Source organism: Protopterus annectens, chromosome 8.part0 (assembly GCF_019279795.1).
Source record: "Protopterus annectens isolate FY-2018-M chromosome 8.part0, PAN1.0, whole genome shotgun sequence".
NCBI lineage: Eukaryota > Metazoa > Chordata > Ceratodontiformes > Protopteridae > Protopterus > Protopterus annectens.
Genome location: NC_056741.1, coordinates 1,691,056,432 through 1,691,074,805, shown reverse-complemented (window position 1 = coordinate 1,691,074,805; position 18,374 = coordinate 1,691,056,432). Strand labels below are relative to the sequence as shown.

At 40.8% G+C, this 18,374-nt stretch overlaps 1 protein-coding gene across 3 annotated transcripts in view; it reads left to right on the top strand.

Annotated features, from left to right (window-relative positions):
* Positions 1-18,374, top strand: part of LDHD (lactate dehydrogenase D) — a 1,439,596-nt gene that overhangs the window by 36,854 nt on the left and 1,384,368 nt on the right. The gene's annotated exons all lie outside the window — the stretch shown is intronic.

Here is an 18,374-nt window from a genome sequence, read left to right as displayed (position 1 = left end):
TGGCAACTTTTGCTGATATGCATAAAGACACCTTCTTGCTTAGGCGATGCACCAAGGGACTGCACAATACCTTTGGAAATGTGAATATCACAGGATAGACAAGAAAACACTTGTCCATATGTACACACCATTACCCGTTCTACATGATGGGTGCTACCACCTACATGGTACTACTGGAATACTATGCCAAGTACATACTTATGACAAAGTTACAGTTGCGTTACGGCTTGGACAACAGGTATCCATCTGTATGATACCCATGTGGTCATGTGCAGAATGCATTGTAGGCCACTGTATACATTTCCAGTCGTGGATTAACATATCGCTAGTGTGTTGGCATGTACATGAGACTGCTATATGCCAGACAGCATTCTTCACAGGGATGTGTGTGGCTCAGTAAGAATGGCTACTGGTATAGTGTAGTACTGCAGGGGTATCACTGACACTGGGTTTCCTACATCTGTGTATCAGTTGAGGATACATCATGTAATAGGTTCATAGGTTCATACTAGGCCATCTGCCCTAGGGCAGTTATAAGCCTAGCCAGACTGTGTTTGTCTTTTGACACCAATGTGAAATGAATTTTGATATGGCCTTTTTCCAGGTTAGTATACTCAGCCTCTGTGTAACAGTGACACAGAAGTGATACCCGGGGTAAACCTACAATCTCCCATCCACTCAGCAACATTCCTCTTGCAGAGAGTCATTAAGGGACTCTGCCTAATGGACTGTGATTTTATTCCAGAGTGAAGGGAGCCTCTGGGTTATGAATATGTCCCTCCAGCATGTCCTATTTATGTAAGTCTGCTAAAGTCCACAAGGCTGTATTTTTATTTCTGAAGTATTCCAAAAGTCACAGATAAAATCACACTCAGAACATAAAAGTCTGAAGTCTGATTGGGGTTGTAGATTGTTAAAGAATATGCTTAAAGATGTGTTTAGATTGTCAGTGAATTGTTAAAAATTTTTTTTTTTTTTTTTTTTTTTTTTCATTATTACTTTACACTGATAAAAACATGCAATAAAATATGCATGAGATATTTTTAATGCCCATCCATATAACATTTCATATAGAATTTGATTTATTAGTCGGAATCCTATAACCGTGGATGTTCAATAATGTAATATGCTGTGTGGGGATGCTGTGGTATGAAGGGGGTCAAGTGTGAGAGTTATAACCTGGCCCTCCTAAGCTTGAGGACCGGTTTAATGCTGATCATCCCATTCAGACCTGGTGGCTTCCCTGCATTCAGTCTCAACTGCCATAATAGTTCACGGTAGCCCAAAGTGGATTCCCAGTCACCACCTCTTGCATCTGGCTCAACCTGTTCCAGAACTAGAAACTGGATTTTGGGTTCTGGGCAGGAGAGTGAGTGTTTGTAGAAGGCGTTGGTTTCCTTCTTCCTGGTCATGTCATAAAGATGCTCGTGATACGTTTCTTAATTCCCTCTCAGTTTTGCCCACATAGAAACTTTGACAGTTGGTGCACATCCCCAAGTATACGACCCCTCTAGAGGCACAGGTGTAAAATCCAATGGGGTGTATCTTGTAGTTCCTAGACGGGAGGTATGGTGCTGTTTCTTTGGATATGGCATGACATTGGGCACAGGCACCACATTTGAATGTGCCCAGCCTTGGTTGTTTTACCTTCATCTTTTTTCTTTGATTTCTTTCAAATAATTCCTTTAAATTAGCCCTCTTTACGAACAAAACTGGGTTTAGGTGGTATGTAGTCCTTTAGTTCTTCAAAGAGGGTTAAAACCGGCCAGTGATGTAAGATTGTTTCTTCCAATTCATAGGAATTTGATGAGTATGTGTGTGCAAAACTGTTAGTGTGAACAGTATCCTTGTTTTGTGTATTGTTGGTCACTGGTACAAACACACCCCCCCTAGTATTGGTTTGTAGAGGGAATGTCGTGCAGATTTTACCTCTGCTGCTAGAGTTAGAAATAGTTCCAGAGGGTAACCTCTCTCCAAGAAAAGGTTTTTCAAAATTCCACCTCAGAATCAAAATCTTTCTCCGACTGCATATTCTACTTGCTCTGATGAGCTGCCCCTTAATGATTCCCCTCTTTTGATATGGTGGGTGGGCACTTTCGAAGTGTAGCAAGGAGTTAGAAAATGTTGCCTTGCGATGTAGTTTGGAATGGAAAGTTTTCTGATTGTAGTCCTTGTAAAGAGTAATGTCCAGATAATGAAGTTCGTGCTGATCCACTGTGTGTGTGAATTGTAGAAATTCGTTGTTGAATTGATGTGTGTAAGGAATTCAGATAGGTTCCTTCAGAGCCAGACCATAAAATACAGATGTCATCCAAATAACGCCTGTAGAACAGAATGTGATCTTTCCATGGGGGTATTAAAACAATGTATGCTCCCACATGTGCAATACTACATTTGCGTAGAAGGATGCACAAGATGCCCCCATGGCAACTTGCGTTGCCGGTATAATTCACCATTAAAAAGATGAAGTTGTTGGACAAAACCATCTCCATCATTTCGTAAGCAAGTTGGACATTTTGTTACTAAGGGTTGTCTTCTGGCCTAGAAATTGGGCAAACCATTCCAAACCTTTTGATGAGGGATGCTGGAAAACAGATCTTTGATGTCCACTGTGACCATTAAGGTGTCTGGGGAGTAGCAAGAGGTGGGAATGTCCCGGGAAGTGCCAAGAATCCTTGCAGACGTGGGACAATAAAGACGTGTATTCTTTGGTCATGTAATCAATAAATTTTCCCAGGGCTCAGTCACTCCACCTGCTCCTGATACAATCGGCCGGAATTGTAGTGGATTTATTCCTTTGTGGGTTTTAGGTATCCCAAAGATGACTGGTATTCTCGGCTATTCCACATGTAAGTAGTTGTAGACCTTTTCATTGATGGCCTGTTGTAATAGAAGGTGACTAAGATAGTACTTAATCTCAGCAAAGGCTATATTGATCTCGTTCATGAAACCGCCTCGTATTGTTCGTCATTCTGCAACATAGTGTGCATGTGGGCTTCAGAGTCCTCTGAGAACATAAGGACAATTCCCCTCTTTATCAGGTTTCATGACCCTGATTTTTCTTCATGCAAGTGTTCAATAAAATTCATTTCTTGTTCAGAAAAATTTGGTTGAAGTAGTATTTGTTGATTATTATATACTTTCCTGTAGTCATTCTCCACTAACTTTTCAAAAAGAGGATTATTGGGTGTAGTGGGGGTTAAAGAGACTTGTATGCGTTGGGCCTGCTGCATTAAGTGTTTGCCCTTTAAAAATCAAATTTAAGTTTAAAGCTCTGGTAAACATTTTAAATCTATCAAAGCTTGTGTTAAATTCATGGGTTTAGTTGGGACAAAATGTAGCCCTCGGGTGAAAATATCAAAAGCATTTGTAGGAAGGTTCATGTCCGTGTAATTGTATATGGCAAAGTTGTTTCTCCTTAAAATAGTGCAGTTACCCTCAATATTAGTAGGGTTTTGATTGTGTAAACCCAGATTTGGGGCTTGGTCAGTTATAGGATCATCCAGGGATGTTAGGGTAGTTGGTGTATGGTGGTTTGTTAGTGAACAAAATTCCAAGACCTCGGTGCCTGTCTTTGTCTCTGTCCCAAACCCGGTCTGGCCGGGTTCTGTTGAAAATCCTGGTTGTTAGTACCCTTCTGTTCTTCTCTGCTAGCCTTTCACTTCTTCTAAGGGGTTCCTCTTGTCTGTCATATGTGTCACTAGCCCTATCTGTGTTTGTGGTGTTGTTTTTGGAAGAAGTTTTATTGTAACCATTGGGGCTAGGGTAGGCAAGGCCATCCCTGTATTCGATGAGATCACGTTCTAATTTTCTTAGTTTTCTGTTAAGAATCTTTTCACAAAAAACATCAACATTATCAAAAACCTTGTCATAGTTTGGTTTAAAAGCACTAAAATTAGTACTAGATGTTAACTCATTGTTTAAAGTGTCTAGCTCATTCATTAATGTTTGTGCTTTCAGTTCATGTTCCCCTACCATTACATGCAACATTTCCAATCCAGCTTTATCAAAAATCTCACACAAGTTAAAATAATAATCAGTACCATACTGGACATTGTTTGGAAATTTAAAAAAGCGTAGCCCTTCGGGACACGCTTTACTCTCAGACATTCATTCAAGTAGTCTATCTCTAGCTGTGTACTCCTTAAGGAGTATAATTTGTCCTTGAACAAGTCCATGCTCTGATCAAAGTTAGAGAAATTGTTAGAATTGTTACTACCTTTAGAAAAGGTGAAGCGTTGTCCAGCCCATTTTGTAAAGTTTACATCCTTGTTTCTATGTTTCAAAGCAGGATTACTAGTTCCATTGGTCCCTAGTTGTACGTTAGTTTCAGGAGCTCTGGTAGCTTCATGGCGGCGAGTAAAGTTGTTTCTTTTGGATCCGGCCAGACATGTCCGTGGAGGATATAGTGGAGCTTGTACCCTCTTCCGGGTCCGCAATTACCGGTAATCCAAAGTTATTTTGTAGTGCTTGCTGCTGGTTGCAAGCTAGCCCTGGTGAAGCAGCCGTGGTGGGTTTCAGCAAGTTAGTGAGCTCCTTGAGTGCAACCAGTACTTGGTTGAACTCCGCTCTGCTCACTGGAAGATCGTTTGTAGTGTTTTTCAGCATTTCAGGAGTTTCTCCTGGGTTAAAGGTTTCTTCTCCGTTGGCCATGGCAGACAAGATCAAGTGAAGTAATGCACAAAAAAACAAAGACAAGCAAAGAATAATCCATTTATACAGAGAAATGTTGTTAACATATAAAACAGAAGATGAATCTGCATAAAGTTGAGATGACAAAATCGCTATAACTATAACACAGATATAATAAAGTAAAAATAGATAGGATAACTCAGTGCCAATACTTAATCATTATTAAAATTAGAACTATACATAATCACAAAAATAAAAATAAAGTTAAGATAACATTGTGTTCAATATCAGAAGTAACAGCAAAATCTAGATATACTGCATAAAGGGTATATAAAGATATAATATAGGGCTATCAGATTAATTAATAGAGACAATAGACCTAGTAAAATAATACATCAAGTTTACAAACATAGTCATAAAAGAGACCATGTGATTCAGTATGTTTAGCATTGTAATGCTAACTCACAAGTCAGAACAATAACATGTCAAATATGACAGAAATACAAAGTTAATACATCAAGTTTACAAACATAGTCATAAAAGAGACTATTTAATTCAGTATGTGCAGCACTATAATGCTAACTCACTGTTAGTCAAAAGTTGTATATATATTGGTATTTAGGCCTTTAGTATCCATCTAAGTTCGAAGGTTTCCAAAGTGTTCATAAGGTTACCTTCTCTTCTGTTTGCATCTATTATTTGTAAAACTTGAAATGCAAAGCTGGATAGCCAATGCATTAGTATTACTATTCCTTCTTATCTCATAGGATCGCAAGTGCTAGGTAAATGACATTTCTAGTAGTACAAGTTGCATAAAACATACATTTTGTAATGTCAATGGATCTTTACATAGTAGTCTTTCAAGTTTAAACAGTTCATATATCTAAATGCCGGTTTGTCACTGATTATTTCTGACACTGTCTTGTCTGATAACAGAATTTTCCAATTGCTTTTCACTATATTAGTTAAGGACTGGACATCACTAGTATATTTGATATCATATTGTATTTTATGAGGAAAATTTTTCAAAGGGTATTTCCTGAAGGGTAGTATCTTCTGTAATAAAATAGTCTTTCTGGGTGTTAACTCTACTGAACTGATTCTTAACTATATTATTAAAAATATGCCGTGGATGTAAACTACTGAAATGAAGTATTCCATTCTTCCAACAAGCTTTTCTGTGAAGAGTTGTTGTTAAGTTACCATAGATGTTTTTCTTAATAGTAATGTAAGAACTTAAGGTGGCTTCTCCACCATTCCATAATATTATGATGTCGCCTAAGCTCTATATAGAACGACATGTTTAAATCTTCATTAAATAAAAATTCTTTTTCCCATTCTAGAACAACAAGATTGGCATATGATATACCTGTTCTTCATATAAAAAGATGTTGTTATTAAGAACCAGATCTAACATACAGCATATATTCATAATTTCTGTGTTATCCACTTTAAGTTCTGTCATATGTGTCCTTATTGCATTTATACCATAATCATTGGGAATATTCGTGAAAAGACTTTCAATGTCCAGGGTTACTAATATAGTATCTTGTTTTATATTGTTTTTCACTAGGTCTAATTTTAAGTCATCCAGTAATCTGAAAGAATCTAATAATATAGTTGGTATTTTCTTAACATATTGCCCAAGTTTTGTTTGTACATATAACGATATATTTTGTATCAATGGAAAATCTATTGTAAGGAAGTCATAGAGGGATTTATCAATGGACCGGGTCATGAGCATATCATAAAGGGTGTCTGAGACATAGTGTACAATTGATGTTACTCGTGATTTCTCTATTGCTTTGTAGGCTCTATCATTATTTAACATATTCAACATAAGTTGTCGATAGAAAGTTGTATCCATAGCAACTATACCCCCACCCTTATCTGCTGGTTTGAAGACAAGACTAGGGTCACTACAAAGATTTTTCAACTCAGACTTCTCTAATATATTCAGATTGTAAACAAAAACAACACCACAAACACAGATAGGGCTAGTGACACATATGACAGACAAGAGGAACCCCTTAGAAGAAGTGAAAGGCTAGCAGAGAAGAACAGAACAAAGACAGGCACCGAGGTCTTGGAATTTTGTTCACTAACAAACCACCATACACCAACTACCCTAACATCCCTGGATGATCCTATAACTGACCAAGCCCCAAATCTGGGTTTACACAATCAAAACCCTACTAATATTGAGGGTAACTGCACTATTTTAAGGAGAAACAACTTTGCCATATACAATTACACGGACATGAACCTTCCTACAAATGCTTTTGATATTTTCACCTTTGTCCCAACTAAACCCATGAATTTAACACAAGCTTTGATAGATTTGAGCTTTAAACTTAAATTTGATTTTTAAAGGGCAAACACTTAATGCAGCAGGCCCAACACTACACCCAATAATCCTCTTTTGAAAAGTTAGTGGAGAATGACTTCAGGAAAGTATATAATAATCAAGAAATTCTACTTCATCCAAATTTTTCTGAACAAGAAATGAATTTTATTGAACACTTGCATGAAGAAAAATCAGGGTCATGAAACCTGATAAAGGATGTCCTTATGTTCTCAGAGGACTCATGCACACTATGTTGCAGAAGAGATCAATATAGCCTTTGCTGAGATTAAGTACTATCTTAGTGACCTTCTATTACAACAGGCCATCAATGAAAAGGTCTACAACTACTTACATGTGGAAAAGCCCAGAATACCAGTCATCTTTGGGATACCTAAAACCCACAAAGGAATAAATCCACTACAATTCCGGCCGATTGTATCAGGAGCAGGTGGAGTGACTGAGCCCTGGGAAAATTTATTGATTACATGACCAAAGAATACAGCATTCTTGGCACTTCCTTCGGGACATTCCCACCTCTTGCTACTTCCCAGACACCTTAATGGTCACAGTGGACAACAAAGATCTGTTTTCCAGCATCCCTCATCAAAAGGTTTGGAATGGTTTGCCCAATTTCTAGGCCAGAAGACAACCCTTAGTAACAAAATGTCCAACTTGCTTACTGAAATGATGGAGATGGTTTTGTCCAACAACTTCATCGGTTGCCATGGGGGCATCTTGTGCATCCTTCTACGCAAATGTAGTATTGCACATGTGGGAGCATACATTCGTTTTAATACCCCCATGGAAAGATCACATTCTGTTCTACAGACGTTATTTGGATGACATCTGTATTTTATGGTCTGGCTCTGAAGGGAACCTATCTGAATTCCTTACACACAATTCAACAACGAATTTCCTACAATTCACACACACAGTGGATCAGCACGAACTTCATTATCTGGACATTACTAAGGACTACAATCAGAAAACTTTCCATTCCAAACTACATCAAGAAAGGCAATTTTCTAACCCACCATATCGGGATCATTAAGGGCAGCTCATCAGAGCAAGTAGAATATGAGAAAGATTTTGATTCTGAGGTGGAATTTTGAAAACCTTTTCTTGGAGAGAGGTTACCCTCTGGAACTATTTCTAACTCTAGCAGCAGAGGTAAAATCTACAAACCAATACTAGGGGTTTGTACCAGTGACCAACAATACACAAAACAAGGATACTGTTCACACTAACAGTTTTGCACACACATACTCATCAAATTCCTATGAATTGGAAGAAACAATCTTACATCACTGGCGGTTTTAACCCTCTTTGAAGAACTAAAGGACTACATACCACCTAAACCCAGTTTTGTTCGTAAAAGAGGGGCTAATTTAAAGGAATTATTTGAAAGAAATCAAAGAAAAAGATGAAGGTAAAACAACCAAGGCTGGGCACATTCAAATGTGGTGCCTGTGCCCAATGTCATGCCATATCCAAAGAAACAGCACCATACCTCCCGTCTAGGAACTACAAGATACACCCCACTGGATTTTACACCTGTGCCTCTAGAGGGTCGATACTTGGGGATGTGCACCAACTGTCAAAGTTTCTATGTGGGCAAAACTGAGAGGGAATTAAGAAACGATTCACGAGCATCTTTATGACATGACCAGGAAGAAGGAAACCAACGCCTTCTACAAACACTCACTCTCCTGCCCAGAACCCAAAATCCAGTTTCTAGTTCTGGAACAGGTTGAGCCAGATGCAAGAGGTGGTGACTGGGAATCCACCTTGGGCTACCGTGAACTATTATGGCAGTTGAGACTGAATGCAGGGAAGCCACCAGGTCTGAATGGGATGATCAGCATTAAACCGGTCCTCAAGCTTAGGAGGGCCAGGTTATAATTCTCACACTTGACCCCCTTCATACCACAGCATCCCCACACAGCATATTAAATTATTGAACATCCACGGTTATAGGATTCCGACTAATAAATCAAATTCTATATGAAATGTTATATGGATGGGCATTAAAAATATCTCACGCATATTTTATTGCATGTTTTTATCAGTGTAAAGTAATAATGAAAAAAAAAAAAAAAAAAATTTTTAACAATTCACTGACAATCTAAACACATCTTTAAGCATATTCTTTAACAATCTACAACCCCAATCAGACTTCAGACTTTTATGTTCTGAGTGTGATTTTATCTGTGACTTTTGGAATACTTCAGAAATAAAAATACAGCCTTGTGGACTTTAGCAGAGTTCTGGTTCCTTTCTTCAAGGTCGTGGATTATTCTTTGCTTGTCTTTGTTTTTTTGTGCATTACTTCTAGCATTACTTCTATTTATGTAAGTGCTGAGGTGCAAGTGTCACGAGCACATACCTCCATGGGATTTGGATTTTCTGAGGTGCAGCATGTCCATTAATTCCAGGTTGGACATGGTTCTATATGTCAGGCATCTGTTGGAGCCCTTTGATCCCCTTGGTGAAGTACTTTTGTGGACTTTCCAGTTGCTGCAGGTCAGGTGTCTTGTAAGGTACACCACAAAAGGGGCTTTATACTCCATTATGGGCCTGATGAGGGATGACTAAAGAGGCACAATGACCTCCTGTGATCTAGCTGTGAATCCCTTCATGATTAGATGGCCTATATAAACTGTCTGTGTAACTACTACAACCATGTGGTTGTCAAATGACAGTTTGCTATCAACTCTGGTCCCCAGGTCCCTAATCATGTGTACAGTACTTAATGACTTACCACCTATGTGTTAAGTTGTGGGCACTTAGTTTTTGCCAAAGGGGATGACTATACAGGTTTTGGCGTTTAGCTTGAGGCCATGGCTCTGGCACCAGCTGTCTGTTTCTATGAGGCCCTTTTGTAGGATGCTTCTGTTGGCTGGTGAGTTGATTATGGCGCACAGTTTGCAGTCATCTGCGAACCTGCTCAGCCACATTCCTTCTGTGTTGGCCTGTGCCTCCGAGAAATATATACCAAACAAGAGAGGTCCCAGGACTGAACTCTGTGGGATGCCACTTGTAACCGGTTTGGAGTGTGACATGGCTCCAGCAATTCTGACCATGTGTGTTCTGTCCATGAGCCAGTTTGCAATCCATCTAGTGACATAGGGGTTTATAGTTATGCTGGTGACCGTCTCTATAATGCCTGAGTGAGGTATTGTATCGAAGGCTTTTGCAAGGTCCAGGTAGGCTGTGTTAAACACCTTCCCCTCGTCACTGGCCTTGGTGACTGTTTTAAAGACATCAACCAGGTTTAAGAGGCAGGATGTGCCCTCAACAAAGCTGAACTGGGTAGGACAATAACTTTATTTATGAGATCTATGATGATCCTTTCCATAGCTTTGCAGACCAAGCTAGTCAGGTGTACAGGGCAATAGTTTACAGGATCCGTTGAGGCACCACCTTTGTGGAGAGGGATCACTTTTGCTGTACGCCACTCCTTGTTTACATATCCTGTAGTAAGGCTGGGATTGAACAGTAGTTTTATGTTTGTGTTTAGTTCTTCTCGGAGTTCATGTAGGATGCAGCCTTGGACACTGTCTGCTCCCATTGATGCTGTGTTTCTGCTTTGGAGAGGGTGACTGAGCATCTCAGATGTCAGGGGGGCATCACTCTGCTGGGATATATGTTTGCCCTTGTGGTGGGGAGGGGGGTGAGATGTTTGTGCTGAACCTGTCAGCAATGATGTTGGCAATGTATGTGGCTTAGGTGTATTCTATGTCATTTAGGACAACTTCTGAGCATATCTGGGTGGGAATTCCCACCCAGATTCCTAACATAAGTAAAGAAAGCCTTGTGATTATCCTTAGTGTCTTGTGCCATATTTCTTTTGAAGCTGGCCTTAGACGATTTTATGAGTGCCCGTAATTTTTTTCCAAGTACTGATCAGAGATGCCTTGCCTTTGTGGGATATTGGTCGATCATGTAGTAGCTTCCTCCTTCTATTGTTTTCTGTTATGTGGCTGGGGTCCACCAGAAAGGACACCTGTCTTTGGAGGATTGAGTCTTGGCTATATTTGGAATTGCATAGTGTCATTCATAGCAGTGCAATGTGCTCTAAGCTCCCTCAGACCCTGTCTGGTGTACCGTTCCATATGTGCCTGTGCCTGCATTACAGCCCGGAACATAGCTGAGGTTGAAAGACCTCTGTGGGCACGTCTGACGGGGGCAGTACGACCACGGATGCTCCCACGAGAACCCCTGGACATCTGCCTGTGTGGTACCATGTCAGGACTCTGGCCATGGCTGCTGTGAGGGGATGCATGTGCCACTGATACCACATTACCCTGGTCAATGCCCACTGTATGCTGTCCCTAAGGACATTGGTGACAGTGGATGTATCGGCAGGATGACTGTGCGCATTGATGGGGTTGACTGCTGTGTACTGTCGATTGGCTGACCAACAACAGACCCTGTCACACCTCCCTGTGTCATTACACATGTATCATCATTATTACTGTCCCCAGCAGTGGCTTCAGGTTCCCTGCTGCACGCCAACAGAGCAACATCAGAACCTGTGAGAGGAAGACAGGAAACACATTTTACAATGTGTACACAATGTTACCACATGGGCACATGCACACTGACACATGTGCACATGGGCACATGCACATGTGCACATGCACACTCCTCAGTACATGAGATACAAACACATACACACACCTGCAATCCAACACATACACAATACTGTTTGAGGGTATTATTGCTATTATTATCATTAGTATTAATAGTATTGTTATTACACACTCACCAGCATGGATTGGCTGCCTTGCTGTTACTCCAGAGGGACCTGCACAAATAAGACAGTTATTGTCAGTGGGCACAACTGTGCCATTGATACTGTGAGTATGATACAGTACAGTGAGTATGATACAGTACAGTAGTACAACAGTTGGCTTTCACAGGTGTACTGATGATATTCAGAATATCAATCTTGCACAAGAATTTCCAGGATAACAGCTACACACACAGTACACATCTCACACATGCATACACTACCGGTGCAGACAACACTCCACTACATGGCATTTTACCTGCACACTCCATGTCCACATGCTGGGTGGCTCCAGCCTCCATCATGACACATGTCTTGGATGTTGTTGTTGTTGGCCCTGAGCCACAACACTTAGGAGGAGCTGTACCCCACCACCTGTGGCAAGCTGTTGTCTGTGGATATCAGACGCACGCTGACGGACATTTCTAATTAAATCACTGCAGTGATGGCGTACCTGCTCATATGTCCGGTTATGCATGCCTATGTCATTTACCCGCCGGACAAGGTCTTGCCACAGTGCAGCCCTCTCCTGCTGGTTCTGGCTGGTCTGGGAAAAAAGTGTGGAGAAATCCCAGCTCTGGTGTAACTCCTCATCCTCTGCAGCTGAATAACAGGGGTTGCGCTGATGCACCATCGCCCTGGAAGGAAAAGAAAAATATGTGAGCAAGTAATATGGCACACAATACTCTACTGTACACTGAACTGCCATATATAGCATCTGTCTGTCTATCCGGGGATACACATGTAAATTAACACATATCAGTGCTCAGCCAACAACTGTGTGACAGTGCCTGCCACACTCCATACAACAAACTAGTATACACCAGCACTCGGCACACTGTTTGAGGTCCAATGCGCAAACTCACACTGGGGGTATGTATCAAGCTAATGGATGGGGAATATTGTCATCCCATGCAATGCACAGTTACAATTTCAATGGTAATCCACCCTAGTCTTTGCTGCCATACCCCTACCTACACCGCAGTCATATACAGGGAACCACAGCACAACATATGGCAATGTTTGTATCCCAATAACTGACGCATCTTTCTCTGGCTTTACACAGAGGACACACACACTACCATGACAGACACAAAGTCATGCTGAGCAATCGCACCATTACAGAACTTGCACACAGTCAGTGGCACACTCATTCCACCTCACATAGTTGGTATTGCAATGACTACATGTGTGTGTGCATTGTGTCATAGGTAGGTACTATGCTATTGGCCCTGGGCCTACGGCAGCATAGTGTTGTGCTACCCTGCCCCTTGGGACACACGTAATGTGATTGTACTTGCTCCTGTTACACAGTTACACAGAGGTGACTCATACGGCATATTACCTATTTGCATAACATTCATCACGGGTATGTCTGACATCTACTAATAAGGAGCCTTGCTTGTTAATGCTGGGTGGTTTAGTCCAGGGTATGGCTTATTTGTGGATAGCAACCTGTACCTCCAGCATGTGCTCTTTACTGCGGTGACAAGGATGAGGGCCATAGGTCGTTTAGGCTGGACAGATTGTGAGGTGTTACCATGGCGGTTGGACAACTGGTATGGGTGTGACATAACTGTATATCCAGCAGTGGTAACCTCTGTGTAGGTAGTATGAAAGGCACTCTGTGGTTTTGTCAGTCACTCTGCATAGGGAATGTGTTGAGGGCATTATCACTCTTTGTTAGGTATGTCTGTGTCCTTTTCCCTTGCTGTAGTTGTCATGGGAGGTACACACCGTGTAGGACATTGTGAGGTGTAGAGGGGTACAGTGACCTAAATTTCCCTAGCTGACACACCATTTGTGATGACACGTACCATGTACAGGGATTACAAGACTAGTGTGCCACTGTGAATATCAAATGGGAGGCTATTGTACACTTGTTTCCCATGTTCCCTTCTGACACCTCCAGTAGTAGGCAGGCAACCACCTATGTGGTAGTTAGTGGTTAAAGTGTTTTGGAATGGGGTATGGTACTCCAGTATCCACACTGGTGTTCAATCCATGCCTTTGTCACCTGTTGCAATACATCTGCCCACATGTGCCTCTCTCAGTCTTATATATATATATATATATATATATATATATATATATATATATATATATATATATATATGTATAGAGAGAGAGAGTGAGATATTCATATACATACATATCTATAGACATTCATATCTGTCTGTATATGTGTATGTATGTGTCTATTACATATTTATTTATTTATTTATTTATTTATTTATTTATTTAACATTTGTTGACCGGGCTAGTCTAGCTGGATATATGTCCATTTTCAGTAGAGGCCCGGGGAGAAAAGCTCCACAAAGAACAGTCAATTTAAAACTAATCAAAGTTTTTGGGCATGTATAGACAAAAAGACATAGATAATAGTTTACAAGTGACAACAATACCACAAAAAGAAAAACAAAACACAAACTTTTTTTTTTTTATTTTTTTAAGACACAAGGAAAGTGGGGAGAGAAATGCAGAGAGGTTCGGAAAAAGTAAGGTAGAAAAGAGAAGTAATATCTAATAAGAGGAGCTTGGAGTAGGTAGTTCATAGTAAGATTTTAAGTGACCTAGGGAATGAGAAGAGAGTAAGGAGGATACGCTTAGGAAGTGAGAAATAGTGATAAAGTGTATATATATATATATATATGTATATTTATACATACCTCTCTATGTACATATGTGTGTGTGTGTGTGTGTGTGTGTATATATATATATATATATATATATATATATATATATATATATATATATATATATATATATATACAATATATATATATACAGTCGATATATATATATATTACACCTAACGGTATTAACATGTGTGAGGTAGGGAGGTATTGCTAAACTTATGTCACTCAGTCTAACATTATAAATACCTCCCCTACCTCACACATGTTAATACCGTTAGGTGTAATAATGATGTCGGTGTAGCGTTGTCGGTAGAGTCGGTGTCGGTTATTTCAACTGTCGATGCTGTGCGGTTTCGGTAAATTGGTGCTGCAGGGCCGGTTGTCGATTTAGTCAGTTGTCGACGGTATCATATGAACCCATATATATATATATATATATATATATATATATATATATATATATATATATATATATATACACATACACACACTAACATACTTCTAAACATCCATTGCTGTAAAACCTACATTGTACGTTGTACTACAACCTACATTGATATGTGCACATAGCAACCTTCAACTACATATGTATGTCCAGCCTTCACTAACAGTTGCAGTATGTCCCTTGCCCTATGCACATCTTCATATACATATAGATACAGACTGCTAACACATATGGAGGGTTCACAGTATGTAGATTATTAGATTATGTAGTTTACATTACCTTTGTTTCTGACAGCTTTTTTGGATGGCTTGCAGCTGGCTTTTTTTTTTTTTTTGTGTCTGTCTCTGTCTGTCTCTCTCTCCAGTTGCTGCAATGATATTATTGCATGTGTGGACTGGGAGTACAGGCTGCTTTTGTAGGTATCTGCACATGTGCATGTGATGGCCTCTGCACCAATTGTTGGCCAGCATTTACTAATTGCATGCAGCCTGCTGTGTGGTAATTGCAGTTCTCACTGTGATTTCAGGACAGTGCTATAAAATGTTAGGTTAGGTAGGCATAGGCCTTTCAGTTTTTCAAGGTGGGGACCATGCTGGTTTGCTGTGGACACTGTTGTGCGAGTCAAAAGGTTGGTATGTCTCTCATATCTAAGGCTGTGTTGTAGCCACTGAAATGCATGTCGTACTGAAACATGACTGTTGCTTCTTCCAGTTCATTCTTCTCAGTGTGTATGTTAACTCACAACTAATAATGCTAATACTGTTTACATGGGAGTATGTGCTTTCCTGTGGGACTTGTGGATTAACTGGTATACAACAGTAGCTCTTGCAATTTCTTGCTATGGCTTCACTATTTAGCCTTTACATTCACTCTTTGAAGGCCTGCTATTTGTCTTTACTGGAATGTGTTGCTATGGCTTTCCTATTTTCCATTTACATTCACTCCTTGTAATGCATGATATATTTCAGCAGCAATTTCTTATATGTTTGGTGGCACTGTATGCAGTCTGGTGAGGCCAAGGTGTGGGGTTTGACACTTACAAGGGTATCTTATTTTGCTGCTGAGCAGTAGTGGGGCCTTGTACTTTGTGCTAACAGTTATGAATATCAGGCACATGCAGTGCTTGTAAACTGCTATACTGTCCTTAGTTTATTAGGTGGCCACATCCTTTGATATTTCTGGGTTGTACTCCTACATGAGGGTGTGCTTGTGGAAGCAGTTCTATAGCTATTCGCAGTGTGTGTAACAGCAGACAGGCTGATATGCCTGTGTGTTTCTGACACTTGCAGGCCTCAAATACTCTCAGGTATATATTTGAGCAAGTACAGGGAATGGTACATATCAGTGGGATACACCCGTGATATATTTCAGATATTCTGCAGTTGTGACTGTGGGGTATTTTGAGCATATGTATTACTACACCATTTCTGACATGCAAGTAGTGTCTACTTTAACTTATTGACAGTTTCCATTACGTGGGATTCCCCGCCTTTCTGCCTACTCTTAGTACATTTCACAGGGAGTCAGTGGGGCACACTTAACATTTGTTTGCAAATCAGGGACATCCCTGTAAATCAGTTACAGTTGGGAGGTCTGGCCTCTTACCTATTCAAATATGGTGGCGTTTATTCTGCTCTGATACTCTGTGGGGTTTGCAAGGTGCTACTGTAACATTATTACCTACTAGCATGGCTGTTTCTCTTATCACACTAATGTAATGCAATTCCACAAGAATTGCCAGTAAAGATACAAGAAACAAGCTTTGTGTAATAGCCTTCCTATATTCCCTTTACATTCAGTCTTTCTATTTCATGATATATTGCTTTCAGCACAAAGTTCTTGTATATCAGCCATGGCTTAGGGGTAAGTCCTGCAGACTAGTGTTTCCAAGGTCCTGGGTTCGAGACTGACAGAGGAATTTTATTTTTCTGCTGAGCAGACTACAGGCCTTGTCATTCAGAGTGACTAAGGCACTTTTAAGCAGTTGTAAGCAGGTTTGCGCTGGTTTGTGCGGTGCTCACGCATGCGCAGTGCCGCTTAGCTTTGCACACACACGCCTAGCTCAGCGCACACCCGCTGACTACTGCTTTAAAGTGCTTACTCGCGCTAACTTCTTTTAAAGAAAAGAAAATGGGGAGATAGGAAAGTGGTGAAAAATGGGGCACAAAGAGGGTAGGACAGTAGGAAAACAAGCTCGGGATTTGCAGGAAGGATGTAGGGAAGGCCCATAGCTGCCCATTTCTTTATCAGCAACAGCTGTGCATATGTGTGTAATTTTGGTGTGAAATTTGAAACCTTCTACCCCTGAGAGAGGGGTGAGGACAACAAAATATGTTGTTCAGCCAATTTTAATTATCAGTTGACATATCCAGCAGACATGTCTGCAAAATGGGAAGCTATGTATGGGGCATAATGTTTTTGTGGGAACAGAGTGCCCTTTTTTTATTTTTTTTCAGGTGAGAGTGGAATGTGAGGTACAGGAAGTAGGTATATTTGGGGAGGTAGGTTGTGGAGGTTGGTTGTGGAGGTTAACAGACAAGACAAACAAGACGCATACAGGGGCGGAGTATGACACGTGGGGGGGAAACGCAATTGACTGGGACTGATGTTTGGATATGGTGAGCCCATGAGCCCACAGATGGCAACAGTGGAACTGAGAACCCCACCCATGGGCAGTTACCATTGCACCTTCACTGCACAGGACGGGGCTGTGCTGGGGGCTGTATAGGACGGGCAGGCACACCCATGAGTTGCGCCACCCGTACCTCAAGCTGACGTAGGGGTTCAAGCACAGAATGCCTGATCTCGCTGCACACCACAGACCGGACACTTTGCAGGGTGAGTGGACGTTCTCCTCTGGCCACACTTGGAGAGGGGGGACGAGCCTCATCCCCTGCAGCGCTTCCACCCGAAGGTGGCAAAGGGCCACCAGAGGAGGTTCTGGCTTGGGCACTAGAGCCAGGTGCACTCGCCAGCTGAGGTGGGAGAGGTGGGTCCGCTGGAACCCGCCTTCCCTCTTGTCCTATGTTTAGCAGTATTTTATGACATTTTGGGTTAGTAACAAACAACACTATTCAAAATTAGTTGTAACAGCATGCATCAGTATTCCCATTAACCAAACACCCATGAATTCCAAACATTGAACAGCAAGCATAACACATGCATATTTAGAACAACAGTACACAATCCAACAGTATGCAGGGTTGATTGATGGCAACAGGCCATCAGGTTTGGATATGTGAACAGGGCACATGCATCAACGTACATGCAGATATGTATGAACCAACAGGACAAATGTCCATGGGAATTATTTGTGAATACACATACCCAGTTTGGTGTGGAATGGCATTATTTGTGAAATAGGGTAGGGTGAAGAAATATTACATTAACAACTTAAACTACCTATACATATGCTGTACATTTCTAGTAGCTGCAGATATATATACTGTACATGTCTTAGTACAGTTTCGTATATGTAACCTTCGAAATGTTGGTGGTGGGAATGTTACTGCTACA